The sequence below is a fragment of the Cornus florida genome, unplaced genomic scaffold (assembly GCF_030987335.1).
Source record: "Cornus florida cultivar Cherokee Brave unplaced genomic scaffold, ASM3098733v1 CherokeeBrave_3.0.0_Hap2_Chr03, whole genome shotgun sequence".
NCBI classification, from domain to species: domain Eukaryota; kingdom Viridiplantae; phylum Streptophyta; class Magnoliopsida; order Cornales; family Cornaceae; genus Cornus; species Cornus florida.
In genome coordinates, this window is record NW_026775573.1 from 87468280 (window position 1) to 87484735 (window position 16456).

Here is a 16456-nt window from a genome sequence, read left to right on the forward strand (position 1 = left end):
GAAGGACAACGAAAAACTAATCAAGATGGACTCAAGAATCGCATGATTCGGAGTCCAAACGAAGGAGAAATGGCATGACGAAGAAAAATGAGCACTTAAAGCAAAAAGGGTAAACTGGTAACTATCAAGGAAGAACTGGGTGCAACTGAGCACACCGTTAGAAAGACAGCGAAAAATTAGTCAAGTTCAAAAAAAAATTCACTTGAATCGGAGTCCGGACGAAGGAGAAAAGCTCAAAAGAAGAATTGACGTCACGGCGGCCCGACGAGGGGCCATGGCGCACACGGCGCCCATGCGCGAGCCCACCGGCGTGCATGCCGGTGCTCAAAGACGTGGCTGGTGGCAGCCCTTGGCTGCTGCTACATTTTTTTTTATCTGCCCAGAACTGAGGCTTGAAACGGAGGTCAAGACGAGTTTTTCTGGAAAAACACGAAGAAGAAACCCCCTCTTAAAATCGAGTTTTCTACCCGACCTCATGGACGGAATCGAAAAAAACTCACTGTGAAATCTCCAAAATGCCCCTAGATCATAACTGAACAAGAGGGTCACAAAGCTGCTAAATGAAAACTGGAAGCTGAAACTTCACGAGGGATTTCTGGTACCAAGACGACATTTTCTGGAAAAACACGAAGAAGAAACCCCCCCTAAAATCATGTTTTCTATTCAACCATGTCAAAAGAAGAAAATAAAACTGATGCAAAAGGTCCATAATGCCCCTAGATCAGAATATGCAAAAAAAATGCGAAATGAATTCACAAGAGGCTCAAAACACAAACGATAAGGTTTTGCCCGGAAACGACCATGCACGCAAACGTAACTTACCTATTTAGACGCGCTACAATGGTCCACGGCTTAAAAATATAGCTGATGCAAAATTCAACCCCCCAACGGGCAAAAAGGCAAAAATGGACTTGGAATGGAAAACATGGAATCCAAAAATGTAAAACGGGATCAAAGGACCGTTTGGCCCTTGCCCACACTTCATACAAGATTAATAAGACCCTACAAAAGAATGAAAATGGAATTCCCACACCCGATGCAACCGTGGTGAAGCAATGGCTTGCGATTTTTCAAGCTTTTCATAACATTTCATGAAGTTAAAAAGTTGCATAGAATACAATATACATGTCATTGGCCTCCAGCCTCATCTCATACATATCAAATACATTGAAAGGAGTGTACTTAAGTACACATTACATACATGGAATCAAACATACATATTTTGACATATAAGTCTACAAAATGACATTTCATGCTAACATTTGCATGAAATGGAAACATGAAAGCTACTCGACATCCAATGAATGCTAGGCATCATGAACCAAGTCTTCGTACCTGAAATATGCCCGAGTATCGTAGGGGTGAGTAACATAAAGCTACTCGTAGGAGATGAGCATGCATCGACCTAGCATTTTACAAATTTATCACCTTAAGGTGAAACATGTTAAAGGGGCTCATGCCACCTAACGTCTATGTCCAAGTGAGACTCGGGGAGCATCCTAAGCTACCTTAGAGTCTAAGCAACAAGAATCATGATATACATACGTGTATGAAATGAATCATGGTTGGGATAATCTAAGAACACGACAAGAAGAATGCTTGAGCATAGATTAACATGAATTGCATTTTCAATACAATTGAACTAGGTCTAGAGTAATCCATACAACATGACGAAAACATATTTGAATACAAGTTAACAAGAATCACATTATCCATGCAATTCAATAACAAAAGAGCATGTTATACAATGCAACAAGGTTTAAGTTCTCAAAGCCATCAACTTAGAATCTAAAGCACAAAATAACAGTAGTGGTTCATGCCACCTAACGTCTATGTTATAAATGAATCAATAGGATCAATCCTAAGCTTTATTAGAACGTCAAAACACGATTTTCAATATCGATGCAATTTAACCAACATTGGAACTTCCAATACAACGCATAAAGCACAATTTCGCAAGATTAACATCCTGTAACTTAAAATGGAATGACAAATAAGAAACAGTAAGTTACAACATCATCTAGTTATCAACTTGAAATTGAAATGCGAAATCAAACAAAGTGGATACTCGGACGTTACGCCGGATCAGACCGACAACATAGTTACTTTAGGGTTACTAGCCCATGGGTAACCTCCCTATGTGCGCACTAGACTATATATAGAGGGACTATCCCCCGTACTAGAACTACGTTCTAGCCATAGTCAAACAACGACATCCCCAAGTTTCCAAAATCAACAAGTTGTGCAACAACGCATATATCAACAGGAATATGCAAGATAATCAACTATCTACTAAGCACAACCAAATTTGGAAACCTATACAATACATGCTCTAAATCCACAACTAATATGATATGATGAATGTCGAATCTTCAGTGTGCGATTCATTACACGCTATGCATGAAAGATGTTAAACACGAAGTGTGCAAATCATTACACAAAGCAACAATATATTCAATAAGGAAAACATATTCTCATGAATACAAACATAGCAACTATGTTATCCAATGTTCAAAACATAACCAAATAAATATACAACAAGTCCGAGTCCATGATTTTAATATAGAAACCACTTCTAAAACACAACTAGATCATGGAGCAAATTGATAGAATTTAAATAGATAAACACAATTAAATTCTCTAGATTCCGATCCAATTTCAAATAATCTCAATTTAATACATGTTAAAAGACATGGCATGGTCATCACCTATATCCATTCTAAAACTCAATTAAGTTGTTGGAACAACAAGGTAGAACTTTAATTAAATCATGTTAATTTAATTACCAAGGTTCTAAAGCAACTTCAAATGGTCCACAATTAATATATACTAGTAAACAAGTCATGGCCAATACAAATATCAAGTTAAAATCTTAATTAAGCTAATGGGGCCACAAAATAGATTTTAATTAATTCTTTTAATTAAAATCTCTAGATTTTCAAACTTAACCAAATGCTCTCAATTTAACATATCTTAGAGAACATGCCAAGGACTAATGTAATATCACATTACAAGCTTATTTCATTCAATTTAAGACCATGTGAATTAAACTTTCACTAAAGTTAAATATAAAACAAAAGTTACAATTCTCATGCAATAAATCCCAATTTAATATATGTGAACGACCATACCAAAACTTAATTGTCTAGCATGCCACAATACAATTCCAAGTTGTATATCACCATGAGGATTAAATCTTAAACATGGAATTTAATTAAATAAAAGGTTTCAAAACCTAACCGAATATTCTAAATCAAATATATGTGAAGCTATATGGCATGTAAATCATGAATATCAAGTCAGAATTTAAATAGAGTGAATAGTGCACTCAGGGCAAATTAATTAATCAAATTAATTAATAATTACTAATTTTCAAAACACCTCCAATCACTTTCAAATTCAACTATATTGGAGAGCATGCTAAGGCCTAATTTAATATGCTAACACATATTGATTTTAAGTTAGTTAAGGCCATGTGAATTAATCCTTCACCTAAGATAAATATTAAATAAAATCTTTAATACTTATTCAAATGTTCCAATTTTAATACACGACAATGAGCATATCAAGGAGCAATATAAAATCATGCTACATGTTTAAACCAAGTCATGAGCAACCAAAAAAATTAGATCCCGTACAAGAAAAATAAATAATAAAATCTCTAAATTTTATATTTAATCATGCAAACAAGTAGTATAAGCATCACAAGCATGCTATATAACAATAATTTAAACCTAAAACATCCCCTACCTCAATTTGAGATGAAAATCCCAAAGGCCCACCAAAATAAAAGTGCTCCGAATTCGACGATACCGAGAGGTTTTGTCGGGGACAACACCGTGAACATAACCCCCATCAAAGCCCCATCAAAATCATAACTTGACCTCAAAACCAAACTCAAAAAATGGTCAAAACTGAATTCTAATAAGGGGGAAAGGTAGAGCACGGCGAGGGGAACAACAAACGTTAAGGCCGAAGACTTTTCATCAAGGAAAAGTGAACCAAAAGAGGAGAGAGAAGATGGCAGCACCCCTTGGGCTGCCATGGGAGCTCTACGTCATGCATGAAGAGGGGAGAAGATGAAAAATGAAATATCTCACCCCCCTTTTATAGAAATCTCAAAAAGTGCCCCGAATGGGCCCCGCCAGGTCCTAAAAAGTAAAATTTGAGCAAACGCACTCAAATGGCAAAACTTTGTGAACAAAAAAGATTCAAAATGATAAAATATGAACAACGGAAGAAATGGCGTCAAAAACTGAGTCCCGACCAGAAAGTTATGCCCCAAACAAGTTCGGCGGCAACCGGGTCCAGAAACTCTGAAACTGGAGAAAAATGACCAAAACGGAATTCTATGAATTTAAAAATCAACAAAAAGTGAAAATGAATCCCGTACGAGAATCCAGGCTCCAAACAAGACATTTTGCAATAACTTTCGTTAATTGCACAATGGCCCCTACAAAAAGGATTAACTGCGAAACTGCCCCAGAATGAAAATATCTTCCAAAAGATATTTTCTTAGATGCCCCTGAAATAAAATATCTTCAAAAGATATTTATGAAAAACACCCCAAGAAATGAAATTAATTCCAAAGATTTTTGCATCCCTCTATGGGCACCGGGAGCAACCAGAGTACTTTCTTACAAAAGTAAAGATACATATTTCGTGAAAACCACTCACGATAAGGATACGTGAAGTCAAAAACCAACTCTGAGCTTAAAAAGTGAGGTTGTGCCAAAAACTGACAAACGGAGATAAGACGAAATAGGGAAAAGGACGAAATAGCGCTTAGTATCGAAAAACGAAAAATGTGAAAATGACTCGGTCCTCAAAGGAAGTTGTCAATTCACATGAAAGAATCTCATAAACCAATTCCGAGCACTCGAGATGACACTAAGCGACACGAAACAGAGCTCAGAAAGGAAAATTAAACGAAAAAAATTCATTTGTAATATTTCAGGAAAAAGGAAAGGAAGGCAAATGATCGGGTCGTTACAATTCATGAATTTATGCTTTCAATATTGAATGATTTTGTTATAGCGTGTAACGAATCACACACTGAAGATTCGACATTCGTCATGCCATAGTAGTTGTGGACTTAGAGCATGTATTGTATGTGTTTCCAAATTTGGTTGTGCTTGGTAGATAGTTGATATATTGTATATACATGTTGATATACGTTGTTGCATAACTTGTTAATCTTGGAAACTTAGGGATGTCGTTGTTTGGCTACGGCTAGGACTTGGTTCTAGTACGGGGGATTGTCCCTCTATATAGTCTAGTGCTCACATAGGGAGGTTACCCATGGGCTAGTAACCCTAAAGTAACTATGATGTCGGTCTGAATCGGCGTGACGTCCAAGTATCCACTTTGTTTGATTTCGTATTTTATTTCAAGTTGATAACTAGATGATATCGTAACTTGTTGTTCCTTATATGATTTCCCATTTTGAGTTTCAAGATGTTTACTTTAAGAAATCATGGTTTATGCATTGTATTGGAGGTTCCAATGTTGGTTAATGGCATCGATATTGTGATTTGTGTTTCAATGTTCTAATGTAGCTTAGGAATGATCCTATAGATTCAATTGGAACATAGACGTTAGGTGGCATGACCCATTTCTATTGTTTTCATGCATTAGATTTCAAGTCAATGGCTTTTAGGAATTGTATTTTTGTTACCTTGTATAACATGCTTTTATGTTGTTCAATTACATTGATAATGTGATTCATGTTAACTATAAACTTGTCGTATTCCTTGGATTATCCCAACCTTGATTCATTTCATATACGTAGATGTATCATGATTCTTGTTGCTTATACTACATGGTAGCTTAGGATAATCCCTGAGTCTAATCTTTGACATAGACGTTAGGTGGCCGATAAGCGCCGAATATTATATATTCAAGCACCCTAAATTGCATTAGTTAAGTCCATCTTTTGATTATTTATGTAGATTATCTCCATGTCCATGTTTTTATGCATTTTCAGGTTCATTGGTCAAAAAGAAGCAAGGTTGAAGTTTTGTTGTAATTTTGGATAAGAAAGGCACAATGCTGAAGCTTGGCAGCAGTGGAATCTGACTTTTGTTGCCATTTTCGACCTAGTAAACTCAAGAACTGGACTTCCATCATAACATAAAAGATTTAGAGCTCGGAATCATATTTCCATATCTTCAAGCGGTTCATCATTCGGAGTTCGGAGCAGAGAGTTATGATCTTTTTATTAAAGGTGCTCAGAACTGCCTGGCAGCAATGAAAGTCTGCCTTGTTCTTCAATTTCGACCAACCAGACTTGAGAATTGGATCTCCACCAAAACATAAAGTTTTTAGAGCTCTGAATTATCTTTCTAAATCTTCAAACAGTTCATCATTTAGAGTTCGGAGCGCAAAGTTATGGCTATTTTACCAAAGTAGGTCCGGGCGGAGCAACTCAAGAATGAAGCATTCTGCCCCATTTTTGAGTGCTCGAGGCCCTATTTCGAGCACTCGAAATTGGGGTAGAATTGCCTTCGGGAATCCTCATTTTGGCAGCCACTTGTGCATTGGTTTTCTCATTTCTACTTACTTCTTTATGAGGTGGTTGGGGATGTTTTTGGAGGAGAGAAAGAGCTTTGTTGGAGGAGATAAGGCAAGGGAGGCCACACATTTACATTAAGCTTCATTTTGGGAAGATAGAGGTGATAGAAGAGAGCAAGGAAGAGGGGGTTCTTGGAGCAAAAAGAAGGGAGCTCGAAAATGGAAGGAGGATCCATGCTTCTTCCTCCATCTAGGGCCACCATGGGTAACTAAACCCTCTTCTAGGGAGGTGATGAAACTCCTTCTTGTAAGCATGTCTTGTTTTTTATTTACATTTGGGGATGTAATGTATATATATGACCTCTCCATGAACTAGAGCTTTATTTGATGTGAAGAGCTTCAATGTCTATTAATAATCATTTTGAGTTTAAGATCTTGTCTTAAGATTGTTTCCTCTTATGATTATCATGCTTTCATTTTCATAGTGACAATGAAGATGAGTTTATGGAAATGTTTTTATTGGCATGATGCTTGGGAAATTTGATAGTCTATAGCTTAGGGTTCTCTTTTGATAGATTATTCTTGATTCCTAATGTCATGTGCTTCTACTATGTGATTAAGGGCTTGATAACTCTATGCTTAGTGAGTATGTCTAAGGTTGCAACCTAGTTTAGGTAACCAAAACATGCAATACTTTGATAAGTTATTATTGCCTATTGATTTCATAAAAACTTCTTGAAGGTAATGTAGTAATTTTATGTTGTTGCATTTCATGGTTATGTGTATATATTATTCCCCAAGTAAATCATGTATTAACATGCTTATGGATAGGTAGTGGATTCACTTCCCTAGCCCTCTCTACCTAGATCTCCTTCCTTTACATTTCTTGCATTTTTGTTTTATGCATCTTTACATTCCTAGCTTTAGTGACAAACCAAACAAACATTCTATACCCCTTCATCATCCTAAGAATGACTCTAGACACTTAGGTTGCCATAGACTAGCGCAATCCCAGTGGTTCGACCCGACCAATAGCCCTATTTTACAATGATTCGTGCTATTGCAAAGAGGGTTGATTTATAATTGATTTTGACCGTCGATCAGTGGCATGATCCCTTTTGAACTATATCATGTTAGTCCTAAAAAGCTCTAAAGAAATCGAGTCGATGCATGCTCATTCTCTATGAGTAAACTTGTTTACTCACCCCGAAGTTACTGCGGCATTTGATTAAGTATGAAGACTTGGGTTCGTGATGCTTGCTGTTTAGTGGGATGGCTTCTAGCTTTTCAGTTTCTATTTCATGCAAGTGTTAGCATGAAAATTCCATTGTCATAGCATTTTGTATAAAACTTGTATTCTTTGATTCCATATATGTAATGTGTACATAAGTACACCCTTTTTATTGTATTCAACATGTATAAGATGAGGCCGGAGGCCAACAACATGTAACTTGTATTCTATGCACTTTTACTTTCAAAGTCATTATGAAAATGTTGAAAAATGCTAAGTCTTTACTTCATAACTTTTGCATCGGGTGTGGGAATTCCATTCCTTCTTTTTCACAGGGATTCTATGATTGTGTATGAGGTGTGGCCAAGGGCCAAACACCATTTCATTCTAGGTTTTGCATTGTGGTTCTGTTTTTTAGCATTTTTGGCCGTTGAGAGGTCATATTTTGCATTGAGGCCATTTTAAGGCTGCAGACCATTGGGACACATCTTAAATGTCTTTTTACGTTCGCGTGCATGTCCACATTTCACAAAAACCTTGAGTTTCAAATTTTGACCTATTTTTGGGAAATTTTTATGAATTTTTATGAAAAATTCCTCCATGGGGTGTCATTTGAGTTTTTCCTTGTTTCGGTATGTTTTAAATGCTTCAATGATGTTAGAAAATGTTTTCAAACGTGTTCGGATCAAGTAGATAGCTTAGAGAGCCTTAGAAATGGACCTAGCATCACACACACACACACACACATTGCAACAGCTTTTCTAAGCTGCAACAGATGTGTCAGTCGGTTGATGGAGCATCATCAGTTGGCTGATAAGCCTCGAGACCATTCCAATAGCCAAAACCTTGTTTCGGCCGGCTAATCATTGGGGTTCAGCCGACTGAAGGTTGAGGTTTAGCCGGCTGATCTTTGCCGTCGGTCTACCGATCCTCCCTGGAGCTTTCTCCTTCTAGTTTTCCTTGGATAGTTTTCTTATTCTGACTTTAGAAGGTCATATCTTATTCGTTTTTAATCCAAATCTAGCCATTCTTGATTCTAAATTCAAAAGCTCGAAGTTAGCTTTCCATTGGTACTAACCACTCATCAAAACTCCACCCATAGTGAGATTTATTCCGGTTTTAGTGAGATAGGTTTGTGGTAACCTTTAAACGCCGAAGGCCATTTGGTTTTAAATTCGTATCTTTTCCGTCCGGACTCAGAATCAGGCGATTCTTGAGTCCAACCTTGTTCATTTTTCATTGTCTTTCCAATGGTGTGCACGGTGGCACCCATTTTAGTGTAGAATGACCATTTTTCCCTTTGGCTCATTCTTATCCGTTTGTGAACCGTTGTTTTCGCACTTATTTTCTTTGAGTTCCATGGCTTCATGGGGAGTCATCTTGGTGCCTCAGGGATGATGTACATCTCTTGAGGCCATTTTGCTCCTTCTGCTTCGGCATTTCTGTATCCGGTTCGGGTCATCACAGAACACACCGGTTTGAAAAATCCAGGGTCGTTACATAAAAAACATAGGAGCATATAGTGTGACGCAATAGAACATAGGTATCCAAAATTGTCAAATTGTAACCTAGAATGCGTTAATAACCGAAATGGTTCATGCCACCGAGAATCTAAGTCAAGATACTTACATAAGATCATTCCTAAGTCATATCAACATGAAGCAATATGAATAAAGATATCTATGAAACTGAACAAGATTGGGATATTCCACACAACACGATAAGATTTAAATCTTCAAGAAATACTACTTAAAATTTAAAGAGTGAAATCAAGGATACAGCATGATGTCGATGTAATTTAAACACGGTTGGATCATTCCATATAACATGAAAAAGTTTTAAATCTTCAAGGAATACAACACTTGAAATTTAAAGAGTGAAATCAAGGCAAAGCATAATATCCATGCAATTAGATAAGGTTGGAACATTTCATATAACACGAAAAGTTTTAAATCTTCAAGGAATGCAACACTTGAAATTTAAATAGTGAGATCCAAGATGAAGCATAAAATCTATGCAAATAAATAAGGTTATAATATTCCATATAACACGAAAAAGTATTAAATCTTCAAGGAATACAATACTTGAAATTTAAAGAATGAAATCAAAGGTGAAGCATAAAATCTATGCAATGAAACAAGGTTAGAATATTCTATAAAACATGAAAAGGTTCTTAAATTTTCAAGGAATAACACTTGAAATTTAAGGAGTGAAATCAAACAATGTGGATACTCGGATATCGCCTGGATTAAAACCGTACTCTCGGGATCACTTTAGGTACTAACCCATGGGTACCTTCCCCTAGTGCGCACTCTATTGTAGGGAGCTCTCTATCTCCCGTACTAGAACCAAGTCCTAGCCATGTCAATTCTTGATTAATATCGCCGAATTTCCAAAATTAACAAGTTGTGCAAGTCAAGATATTTTCAACATAGATATAATGCAAGAAGTCACATTCCATGCACAACCAAGATTATAGAAACACACGAGTCATGCCCTAAGTCCTCAACTATAATGGCATGTGAAATATCAAGAAATCATAGTATACATCTACATAGACTACAAACTAGGACACATAGCATATAGAATCCAATGATGTAGATATACCATTATTATAAGACACATGATTTAACTATTTGTCTAGTCATACATGAATAATTAAATCACTCCAAGACAATTGTACAAGTTCATTAACTACATTAGTGAAACCAAGATACAAAAAGTCATGATATATGATAAAAAGGCAAAAACCCCATGAAATACAAGTCCAATTCATTAGAACACTAAGTAGAAATTAATTAACCTAATTAATTAATTTCTCTAGAAATCAAACTTGTCCAAAAATTCTCAAAATAATCATTGTAAATGTCCATTCCATGGTGATTGCAAATATCACATCAATTTTATAAAGTGATCAAGATATAAACATGTGGAATTTAATTAACATAAAAATAATTAAATTACTAATTTTCAATAGTTACCCAAAAATTCTCAAAATAATATATGTGAATGTCCATTCCATGGTGATGGCAAATATCACATCAATTTCACAAAGTGAGCAAGATATAAACATGTGGAATTTAATTAATATAAAATAATTAAATTACTAATTTTCAATAGTTACCCAAAAATTCTCAAAATAATATATGTGAATGTCCATTCCATGGTGATTGCAAATATCACATCAATTTCACAAAGTGAGCAAGATATAAACATATGGAATTTAATTAATATAAAATAATTTAATTAATTTCAATAGTTACCCAAAAATTCTCAAAATAATATATGTGAATGTCCATTCCATGGTAATTAAAAATATTACATCAATTTCACAAAGTGAGCACGATATAAACATGTGGAGTTTAATTAATATAAAATAATTAAATTATTAATTTTCAAAAATTGCTCAAAATTTTCCAAAATATTATATAGCAAGGGTTATACCAAGATCGTCACATATTTCATGTCAAAAGTAAGTTACATTCAAGCTAGAATATATTATTAATTTCTCAAATTTATAAATAAACATGCATATAACTTATACTTTACTACAAAAGTGATTTAGCCACTTAGATAATAAACATAATACATCCCCTACCTTCCTAGAGAAATGTATCTCTAGAATCCTAGGCTAGGAAGCTCCAAAATGATCTACCCTTCAAGGGTTATGTAGAGGAGGATGAGGGGAATCAAAAGTATTCCCCAAGGTAAGGCTAGAAATGAGTGGAAAGCTTCCAAAAATCAAGGTTTTAACCTAGGCTTTAAGGTGCTCTAATGGAAGCTAGGATTTTTAGTGAGGATGACAAAGGAAATAAAGTGTGATAAAATGTGAGTGGAGGAAATAGAAATCTTCCACTCAATATGTGGTCTAATACCAAAGTCAACACACACAAGAATGGTCAATTGCATAAAACCCCCTCTTTAATGTAAAAATTCCAAAGTGGCCCAAAAATATTTGCAAATAGGTCCTCCTCTAAATATCTTGCAAACTTAATTATGAAATGGTCCTTAAGACAAAAATAATTACTTTAAGTAATTACACAAGTAACCCCAAAAACAAGAAAGTTTCCAAAGAAAGTGTGCATCCACACCCCTAAGGAAGAAAGTGCACTAATCGCATGTATTTCTAGGAAAGTAAAAATACACGTTTCTAAGAAATCGTATATCATGAGTGCATGCAAAAGTAGAAGCAAAACCAAACACGAAAAGTGAGGTTATACGAAAGAAAACGCTAACCAGAAAAGAAATAGTTAAATAAATAAAATTAAAAAAAAAAAAAAAAACAAAGTGTGGAAAAAGGTGAGGAGATGATACGGCCCTCACGAAACAGCACAAGACATCCACAAGGAAGAATGTCGAGATCATTTCCGAGCACTCAAAATGACACGAAGGGCTAAAACCCGAACTTTGCAAAGAAACTTTAACGGAAAAAAAATATTCCGAAAAAATGGAGGAAAAGAAAGGAAGGAAAATGACTAGGTGGTTGGTTAGGTGATTATTTAAATGATCAGTTTTGTATAATTATAAATACATATATAAATATAATTAACTAATAAGTGTTATGGAATGATATATATGTAGATATATATTTAAGGGTATATATAAGTATATATGATTTAATTAATTAATGATTAATTATGGAAGGTATATATATATTATTTAAAGATTATTATTATTTCTTTTATATGGTAGTCATAATTGGAAAAGGATTAGGGTATTAATGTGGTTATATATACACATAGGATTAATTTATTAAAAAGGTTTTTTACGTTAGAAAAATAAGAGAAGTAGAGAGAGAGAAAAAGAGGAGGCCAACAAAGAGGAGGCTAGATTAGAGAAAGAGGATGCCAGAATTAGAAGAGACAATAAAAGCTTGAAGTGTCGGTTTCGTGTTGAAACTTTCAGGTAAGTTCTTTTTTATCTTTCGTCTTAGAACCCATAAGGATTTCACCTTGAGTATCAAGGCTTTAATTAAATTTATTGATTAAATCATGGTTAGATCTGATGAATTAAAACATGAAATATTATATTTTTATTCTTTTGAAATTTTGGTTTTTTAATTAATATATATGTGTGTGTGTGTGTGTGTGTGTGTGTGTTACATATATTTTATTAATCAATTTATAGGGTGATCTATGACCCATGTGGATAAATTAGGGTTTCTAGAAGTTTTAGAATTTTTCTGTAATTTTTTGAAATTTTCTGGGATTATTTTACATTTTCAGATTATTTATTTTGAATTGTTTTGTTATATATTTATGCAAAATATATACTGTTCATTTTACTCCGTCAGGGGCTTCTGTAAATCGGTGCCTCAATAGGGAAATAATTCGATGTGGGCGTGTGCATGGGAAGATGGTGCACACGCCAATCAGGACCATAACATTAAGTAAACCTATGCGGATTGATATGGTGCATCGCTACACATGAAAGTTTGGTGCACATGTGCATCTGGGCCAGAGAAGTGGTCTGGTCAACTGTGGGATTATCTGGTGTAGCACAAATCATGAGAAGATGGTGCACTCGCTGATCTGGATCTTAGATATATTCTAGTCAACAGAAAATAATCCAGTGTAGGCATATTCATTTACGCACGGATTTGTGAGCATTAGATGTGGCATAAAGGAAGTGTTGGATTCAGTGTGGCAAGCTCACAGTAGCTGAAAGACTCCAACCAATAAGAATGCGCCAGCACACACGCCAGCACACACAGAGCTTGGATTTAGCACGTGAGAAATCCATGTTGGCTTGTTTCGATACTTGAAATTGAAATGGTCATAACTCAGTCATTTTAAATCGAAATTAGATCATTCTTGGAGTCAAATTTAAGGACTTTTCGTCCTTTTTTCCAATGGTACCAATTTCATTATCAGATTCCCATCCTACTAGGAGTTATTTACGTTTTAGTATGACGGTGTTGAAAAATTATTTAAACCAAGGGAGTATTTATGGGAAATATTTATAACGATATTTAGTAGCATTTAATTTTCATAAATATAATTAAATGAATATATTAGTGATGGAAGGAGGTATATATATATATGCATATTTATTTATATATATGTATATCTGGTTTAATTAATTTATGAGTTGTATGGATGGACATATATATATATATATATATATATATATATATATATATATATATCCTTAATAATCCATAATTTTTTAAAATCATAAATACATATGATTCAATAATTATATATATATATATATATATATATATATATATAAAATAATGTATATATTATTTAAGATGATTAATATTATTAGTCTTATTTGGTATATCTGGATAAGTTGGTTATTAAATTAATTATACGCATATGATATGCATGGAATGCCTAGGTATGAGTTGTTTTGTTGATAAGTTAATTTGTCTATGTAAGAATTGTTTGGTTGATAAATTAATTTTTAAGGTTTAGTACATGGTTGAATTGTGGGCATGGATAACTTGCCAAAGGCATAAATATACTGCCTAAGTATTTGTATTAATAAAATGCACACATAGGAAATATGTATGAGTTGTTAGTTTAAAAGTATAAATATATATACCTGTGGAGGCATGGTTGAATTGCTAATGTATAAATAAATATACTTGTGGAGGCATAGTTGAATTACCAATGTATAAATAAATATACTTAAAGGATGTATGGTTAAATCGTAAATATATTTATAAATAGCATGGTTGATTTGCCAAAGCATAATTTAATTGATATGTGTTAAATGACTAAAATTTCATCTAAGGTTATTATATGTATAGGTTGGATTAGGATTAGATATTCTTAAATTAGAATAATCTAGTAATTATAGGTTAGTGTATTATTTTATGTATATTAGTAAAAAAATATTGGTGGAGACATAGATGATTTGTTAAAGCCTAGATATTGGCTGTGTGATTTAAATAATTAAATCATTATTGGGTTTTAGATTAAATATAATATTCATTTAATTATATTCTATTGTTTAAGTGATTAATTAACTGTCTAGGATGTGATTGAGGTTAATGAATTTTTCTTTAAAAGAAATGGTGGATTGGTCTAGGTATGATTATTATTTAATCATTGTTAATGGTTTTGGAATTTATTAACCTAGTAATAGATGTGACTATTGTATTATATATAATTATTTATATATGTAATGATCCGGTCATATTCCTTCTTTTCCTTTTTCCCATTTTTACGGATTTATTTTTTTTCGTTGACATTTTCTTTCGCGTAACCTCACTTTCATGTTCGAAGTTGATTTTTGACTTCATGTGCTTTTATTCCATTTGGTTTTCTCGAAATGCGTAGCTTTACTTTTAGAGAAAAGCTCGCCAGTTATTTCTTTTTTCCATAGGATCGTGGATGAAGAGATTCTTCAGAAACATTTTCATTTCTTGGGATGTTTTTTATAAATATCTTTTGGAGATATTTTGATTTGGGGGTTTTTAAGAAAGTATCTTTTGAAGGATATTTTCATTCGGGTCACTTGTGCAGTTATTCTTTTGTGTAGGGACTTTTGTGTAATTAACGAAAGTTAATTGCAAAGCGTCTCTTTTGAGCTTGGATCCTCTTACGGGATTCATTTTTACATTTCATCGAGTCGTGTACTCTTAGAATTGTCTTCCGATCATTCTTTGCCCTTTAAGGGTTTTTGACCCCAAGTGCCGCCGAATTTACTCGGAGCATATCTTTCTGCACGGGACCCGATTTTTTATGTTGTTTCTTCCGTTGTTCATTTTTTCTCATTTTGGTTCTTTGTTGTTCACAATGTTTTACCGTTTGAGTGGGTCTGCGTAGATTTCACTTTTCGGGGCAGCACTGGACCCGTTTGGGACACTTTTTGAGTTATCTATAAATAGAGGGTAAGAGAGAGAATTTTCAGAATTTTCCTCTCCCTCCCCCATGACCAGCTACCATGGCAGCCAAGGGCTGCCACCTTCTTCCTCTCTTTTGAGCCTTTTCCTCTTGGATCTTTCCTTCGACGATGAAGGCATAAAAGTCGGCCTTGACGAGGCCTTCGATTCCAACCGATTAAAATCACGATTTGGCCATTTTTTGAGTTCATGTTTGAAGCCAAGTTTGGATTTTGGTTCTTGTTCCATTCATTGTCCCCGATAAAACCCCAAAATGGTGTCGCATTCGGAAAGGTTTCGTTTTGCTAGTTTTTGAGATTTCATCTCAAATTAAGGTAAGAGGTTGTTGTATGTTTATTTCCTAAGTGTTTAGGTGTTTTTGGAGCTTAATATATATTGTTAACATGCTTAATAAACCATAGTCTTGTATTTAGATGCAAAGTCTTTGAAATAAGTTAGGATTTATTGATTTAAAAGCATGTGTGGTGTATATATATGTGTAGCTTGCCAAATTGTAGTTTATATATATATTGTATAGATTGTTTCATGGTTTAAAGCATTCCTAACTTAAATATATATATCTTAATGTGTAGAGATAACATGACAATTAGTGGCCTTAAGATTATAGCTTATATGCATTGTATAGCTTGTTTGATAATTCAAAGCCTTAGGAGCATGTATGTCTTGCCGTAAGTAAATTGTACCAGTTACTAGATTACTTGATTTTAGAGACTCTTCATATTTGGATGATAATCTCTTGTAAAGTAATACATTTAATTACCTTATGAGCATACACTAATTATTGTAGAATTAATGCTTGTGGCCTCCTAAAATGGTAATTTGACTTCACATGATATATGATAACATTGACTTAT